The following is a 7675-nucleotide window of genomic DNA, read 5'->3' on the forward strand; positions in this document are numbered from 1 at the left end:
TTAAGCTCCAATTTAGTTATGATTGTTTTTATTAAGTAGAAGCTGTGAAGTGATAATTCTAAAACAAGTAATATCTGATTGCCAAGCAAAACCCCTCAGGGCAAGTTGTTAATTTTACAGTGTTCTGGCTATGGGGGTATATATGGATATCCATTGTACTGATGACATAACTATTCAGCAAGGGAAACAGAAATATTGTTATATGCCCTAAAGATTGCTACCTGGTTTTACTTATGGAATGGCTATTTAATTTTTAAGTTATTTAATTTGTAATTTTAACCATAAGAAATACTTGATATTAATGGATTATAATGGATTATTCCAGTAGTCTTTTTAGTAAAACAGATTACTGAATGGTGTGATTTTTAACACTACGACAACTACAGTTAGATACATGGCATTTTTCTATATGTATTTTTGTTCTTGAAATGACTGGTATAATAGCAAGAAATTATTCCCACCTTTCCCATCCTTTCCAGTAGCAACAAAACACAATAGCAAATCTCTCTTAATTGTATTTCCATAAACTTTTAAATTAGGAACACTTGTAGTAAAATATCTCCTTTTTTAGAATGGGACCTGTACTGCAGAGCACTGAAATCCTTTTCTAAGTATATATCTACTGTCTGAGTGGAAAGCATGAAATGTTATATAAACCAGATGGGGAGTCCCTGTAGGTGTCTAATACACCATAAGGGCATAGAGACACTCTTGTGTATTGGGCAAAAATTGCCATTTACTAAGGAGTTGTTAAAATGTACTTGTGCTCAGCTGCAGTTGAATCTCTGAAGATTTGTATCAGAGTTTGCTGTGAATTTTCTTTCTTTGGGTATTCCCACAAGAAGTTGCAGCTAATGCCAGCTCATCCTGGGGCACCAGTGACCCTCTCCCCATGGAGGCCTCCCTTGCCTGCTCCTGAGCCTCAGTCTCCCCAAAACCACACCTTTCACTCTGGAAGGAGGTACATCAGGTACCTCTGGAGTTTCCTTCCTTCCTGCATAGTGGAACCCATTTCTATCCCACAGTATAAGCTGGCAGAAGAGGTGGGTGCAGCAGCCTTCACTCCTGGATAATTTTGTGATATTTCTTTGACACAATGGAATGGTCAGTTTTAACAAGGACATTACAGAGACAAATATCACCAAGGAAAATCCTGGATTTTTCATATTAGACAGGATACAGGGTTTTATAACAAGCTTCTCACTTTTCCATGAAAGTAATCCTGCTGCTCAGATCCTCCAGTCTTGTCTCCTGCTCAGTGAGAGCAAGCTCATACCACCACCTTAAGGGACTCCAATGGTACATCTCTCAGAGCTCGTCTTCTTCTCTGCTCTGAAATTAGTTTCTTACAGGCTCTCCAGTATCACTGCCATTCCTCGTCTTCCCTACTTTGAGTTTCTTTGTTTAAGAAGTTGCCTGCTGCCTAGCTCCCCTCCCTCTTGATGACTTTGAGGCACCGGGTGCCAAAGGCTGCTGACACCCAGCAGAGAGGCTGTTAGAGTAAGGCTGAGGCAATTGTTTAGACAAGAGCTACAAGAGCAAGATATTTTTTGTTTTGGTTTTGGTTTTCAGTTTTGCTTCAACAACAATTTAAGCTGACATTTCCACAATATTAAAAATCCCAGTGCAAAAAAGTATAAATTTGGTAGAGTTCTCTGAAACATTGTGCTTAGCTGGACACTTGCCTTAAAAATTCAGAGACATTTGTTTCTCCTTTTCCTATTTCCACATTTTAATAATTGATCATTTTTATTAAGATTGTCAGAGGCTTTTAGATAGCTTAAAGGCTTTTGTCCTTGGTACTCTGACATTTTCATTAGTTTTCGTTCTTCCTGTATTTTATATGCAATTAAGTATCATTCTTATCCAAGTACTTTGTCATTCATATTCCAAGTAAAATCATGTCCTTGTCAAAATACTTACTCTGTCTAGCTAGCTAACTATTGTGATGCGTCTGAAGTGATTATGACAACCCCTAAAGGGAACAACATGTAACAAAAAAAATCTCAGCTCGCCCTTACTGCACATGTTACTTGTTGGAATCACTTTGCATATCTTCCCCTCTTCTCATCTGATCAATGGAAAAGATGAGTTCACAATTAAGGGAAGCCTCAGATAATGACAATGTAGGTCTTTATACTTTGGAGAAATAAGAGCTTTTCAATCTGTATTAACTTTGAAAGTATGAATGCTATCATAAAATTAAAAATGCCCATCATACTCGAGGTGTTCCTTCTCTTCACCCTTCTTTCTCCAGACAAAATTGCTGGATGTAGTCTCGAAATGAAATTTTTGAATGCACTGCCAGCAGGAAAACACACAAAAAATATAAGGAAAAATGCACTATCTGATATGCTTTGATCTGCAGTGAAGATGTGTATAGCTGATATCTTTTTCATTGAAATTGTTTCACACAACCTCTAAGAGGTAAGTTTTTCTAAGTAACCTCAGTCTGAGTTCCTTAAAATAGAACAAGGCAGTTTCAAAGAATTATGGAATTTCTAACAGGGCCATCATCAGTGCCCCTTTGCTGTGAAACTTTTCCTTACACCTTCCAAAAGAGTCAGTCTGGGATCCCTAAATAGAATAGAATAGTAGGAGAAGGTGATGGGCTTACTTGATGGCCTACATTGAGCAAGTGAACCTAAACTTCCAGTCTTCTGTCATATGTCTCACAGCCTTAGGGTCTACAGTGCAACCTTTTGCTCTACCTCCTGGTAGTGAGCAGTGATCATCTCTGAAGAAGTCAGTGTATCATATGTGAGTGGTGTATCATTAGTGCAGAGTGGTGAAAATGTTTGTTGAGTACACACTCACAGAGTCCAGCTGAAAATTGTGCTAGGTGTAGGGCACCCCATCTCTGTGCAGACAGGAGGTCTCCCTGGAGTTCGTTTTCCTTAAGCAAATAGCAGCATTTGGCCTTGAGTTTTGCAGTGATGGAAAACTTGTCCATGCCACTCACAAGAAGTTGTTCCACCTGCTGCATCCCATTTTTATGTAACTTTTGCTTTTGTTTTTCTGCCATTGGTTACAGTGTTCTGTCTGTTCACATGCTCATATAGGACACACCTACATGAGCAGTTTTAGAAGCAGTACCTCTGTAAGTTACCTGTGGCAGCTTAAATCAGGTGCTGTGATAGTAATTTCTGTCATTCGGCATCTGAGCTGAAGGATGAGGGGACAAAAATCTGTCCCTTAGCTCCACTGATGTCAAGCATGTGCAGTGTCACCACCATCAGCCGTGGACTCTGACATGGAGGTGTCTGAGGGCAGGATGCCAAGCCCAGGATGAAGCTCAGATGTCCATGTCTGTCCAGTATGGAAATGTTGATGGGGGCTGGTGGCACAGGCCAGCTGTCCCCCATCCCAGCTGGCCTCACCTGCAACATGCTGCAGCTACAGCCTCTGTTTGCAGGCACGGAGCGAGGGAAGACGGCTCCCTGCTCCCCATCAGAGCCAAACAAATATCTGCCTGTTTGCCTCTCCCCTCGTGCCTCAGAGGGCTCCCTTCCCTTGTCTCTCTATCTCCTGTATACAACCCAGAGCACTACCAGATTGGGGTATTGTGTTTAAATATTAATTCTCTCATTAAAATACAAAGCTGCTTCAGATTTTCTCCATCCTGCATTTTGGTGGAAATGTGCAATTAAAAATACAGCTGAAAATACTCCTCCTTCCTTACAAGAAAACTAGAATGTTCTTGGTTTATATATAGCTAAAAAGACTCATGGCTGTCTCTTGAGAAACTGCACATCCTTTCCTATGTCAGTTTTCTCTGTAACAATTCATGGATGCCTTGTTGCTGCTGCAGACCTGACGACTGACACAGAGCTGACCCAGTGGGAAGATGATTTGATTAGGTTATATAAACAGAAGAATAAATAAATAATTTTAATATATTATAGTTACAGCTGTATATGCACTTTTGTCACGCATTTCTTGGAACAGTTACTTTCACTTATTTATTTTTCACTAAAGCTGATTCAAGTGTTGTGGGTTTGGTTTTGGTTTGTGTTTGTTTGATTGTTTTTTGTCAAAAAACATCATAGCTGAAAATCGGACATGGACTATTGAGCATTACTTCACCTGAACTTATCTGACAACTTAGATATATTTTCATTTTTAATAGAAAAATTAATGCCCATAAACCAAACCCTTTAATTTAAATCCTGACAAATTTATTTTGGCAATACTGCTGCAGTGTCTCCAAAGAATTGTCATTTGGATGTTCTGTGTTATTGCTCGCTTGCTTCACCTCCAGAACATGCTTGCCTTTAGAACCATGGTTATATTGGTGACTTCACACTAAATATTTGTTGAGTGCTCTGCAGTATTAAGGTATGAAATAAAAATCAGCACCAAGCTTGCACAAATAAATCAACCTTTTTCTCAAAAATTTTCACCTCTTTTCTTTTTTTTTTTTTTTTGCCCTTATCTTAGTAATAGATGTTGTTGACTTTTTTCTTTAAAGCTGCCTTTGCCTGTGGACTCCACAAGGGGGTAGGAAATCCTTTTTCACAGATTAGGCTGTGACAGATAAGATTAAAAAAAAAAAAAAAAGTGAATTTAAATATTCTGATCACAAGCAGGCTTTGCAGCTAATACCTGTGAGTTGCTGAGCTGCAAACCATTTAAGAATCAAAATACAGCAATTGTTGGAATTAAGATCATGATAAGCCAAGAAGCGAATAAACATGTGGGTGGCTTTTTAGTAGTCAGACTTTTGTAAGGGTATACACTTAGGCATACCACAAAAGGTAAGTCACATGTACAATTAACAATAAAAAGCCTGCAGTAGCTGTGTTCAGTAACAACAGCTCAGCCACACCTTATTATGTAGTTAATGTGGGCTCTGGCAGTGACTCTTACTGACATCAGAGGGAACCATCAGCATGGCAAGGACCTCAAGTAAAGGCCACAGTTCACTGATGAAGTGTGGTGGGGTGAATATGGGGTTGGCTGTCAGTAAGAATATAACACCTGGAGCCTGATGTCTAAACTGAGAAAGGACAAGCACATCCTGGAGTGTGAGCAGTTCTCTCATTCCTGGGTACAAGGTCCAGGAAGGATAAGGGCTGCAAACCCCATTCTGTTCTTTTCAGGGGAAAATATAAACTTCAAGAATATAAATTAAGTAAGTCAAGAACATTAATTAAGTTACTGTGTGAAATGCAGTAATTCAGAGGCAAACTCTCGACTTAAATAGGGACCAACCGCAACCTATTGTTTTTCTGAAATTGTACATTAAATCTGATAACTGGAAGCTATTATAAAATTAATTGCAAATAGTATTTAAAACAAAGCAGTTGAAAGTTAACTTAATTGCCTCTTAAATTAACTGAATTATATTATACCATCAATTTTATTTAGTGCATTCTGTTGTATCTGGATCATTTTGTAAAATATGGTTCTTGTACTTCATATACATCATAATATTAGTAATTCTAAAGTGGTGGAAGAAAAAGATGCATAGACAAAGAAAACCCTCAAGTTCATTTCCATCTGTAAATATTGTATAAGATTTATTAATCTCTTCAATCTTAGAATGTTGACCTTTTTTCTATAACAGAAAGGTTATGTGAGCTCACATACCTCAGCTTTCTTGGAGACTTCAGTTAATGAACTGCTCACCTAAACATTTATCTTAAGAGTCACATATCAGCTGCCAAAATCCCCTTTTCCAAATTATTTATGATTCTGAACTCATCTGCTGTGCATTATGAAGTACTAGCAATGAACACATCTGAAGGAAATCAGTTGTAAAATTGGTACGATTAGGAATATTCTTTTCTTTCCCTACTAACACACTTGTTTTCTATCATTATAATTCCACTGACTGAAAGGGAATGGAGATAAGCCAAGTCTTGTCTCCTGTAATAGACTGTGGTCCAGCTGCAGTAGTTATAAATTTAAACACCTGTGAATATTTTCAAGGGTCAGAAAACTCCATTTATCTGGGAAGAAACAGACCCATTTCTACCACCACTTTTCCTGAGAACTTGTTTGAGACTGATAGCATATTTAGAAATAGAAGAAAAAATACTCTTCTCCACAGTAATTTAACCCACTTATAGAGAACTTGGAAAACAGCTTGGTCCATTGATTTTTTTCCAATAGGTATCAAACTGAAATTAAGAAAATACAGAAACAGAGCATCCAAAGTTCAAAAAGAATGTTTGGAAGTCAGTTTTATAGGCGAACTCTACCTGCATCTGTTTTAGTAATACCACCAATAGATTCTTTAAGTAGATGTTTTCCTGTTTTGTTGTTCTGCAAAACTGCAATGCCTGTAAAAGGCACCCTCTGTGACTTGGCTCACACTAATGAAAGGTGGGAATTTATATTTCTTTTATGAGATTACATTTAAGTCCCAGGAGATTTTGAGTTATATGTGTGTATATATATATATAACTTAAGGGTTTACATCAATAGGAGATAAACAAAGCCAGATGTCTGTATGCCCAAGGCTATTATTTTTGTTTCTGTTAGTTCATTTGTCCTCATGTATGGGTGAGCTATTGCAGTGACTTAAGGTAGATACATGTCATATCAAAAAGAGTGTTTGAAAGGAGAGGCTAAAAGTAAAGGTGAAGAACAGGTGTTGTTTTGTAAACCTATTTTAGTGGCCAGTATATTCTATCTATCCTATTTTTAATAATTATAATTTATAATGAAACTTAGAAATTAAATATTTAATAATCTTGAAGAAGATTACGATCTTGTAATTTAATGGGCTGAAATAATACTTTTTGTCATGCTGGCTGTATATGTAGTTTTCACAGAAATTTCTACAGAAAATCTTCCCTATACATTACAGAACAGATAAAAAGAAGTATTAATTTAGGTCAATTTATCATTGTTATTGGATAATCTATTATTTATAAAGGTATACAAATAGGAAAGGTAGTATTGATTTTCTTACAAGAAAAGACAAAATTAGTTCACTATTAATGTGAATAAATGGAATTCTCTGAGGTCAAAGGTGGATGTTCAGACTTAATGCTGATACTGATGCAGATGTATTGAAGGTGCATTACAAGTCCAAGGGTAAATGACCGCTATTCAACAGCAACTGGATTTTTGATACAATATACAGCATGTCATAAGAACAGAGCAGAAAATGAACACAGGTTTTAAAGTTAATTAAGAGAAAAGTAAGAACGTTTAAAGGAGTCTACCTTTATGGCAGCTGGACTTGCCGGTGGTAAGTTAACAGTTGGACTTCATGATCTTAAAGGTCTTTTCCAACCTTAACGATTCTATAATTAGATAAGCATCATTTTCTGACATTGTCAGGTTTGACATTGCTTTTCCCTTTTGTTTTTATTATGTACATCATATTTTCCCTTGCCTTTGATCTAGTTAAACATGCTTTTGATGTCATTAAGCAGCAAAGCCTTTAAGTGACATACTCATAAAATGACAAGCACTAGCTGAAATGGAAACAGAAGGAGTAGCATGACTTTCCTCTGTCCCGTCTTCACAGAGTGTGCTGGTTATGGGCCTTTTTTTACCTCTACACACACATTGTAGGGGAGGGACAAAACTTAAAAGCTTTGGGTTAATACTCAAAGATGTCTAGAAATTGAATAAGAAAGGTTTTTCTCCTCTTTCTAGAGGACAATAAATAAACGCAAATATAAACACCCCTTGTTCAAAAAATTAATCAGTTGTA

This window comes from Columba livia, chromosome 3 (assembly GCF_036013475.1).
Source record: "Columba livia isolate bColLiv1 breed racing homer chromosome 3, bColLiv1.pat.W.v2, whole genome shotgun sequence".
NCBI classification, from domain to species: Eukaryota; Metazoa; Chordata; class Aves; order Columbiformes; family Columbidae; genus Columba; species Columba livia.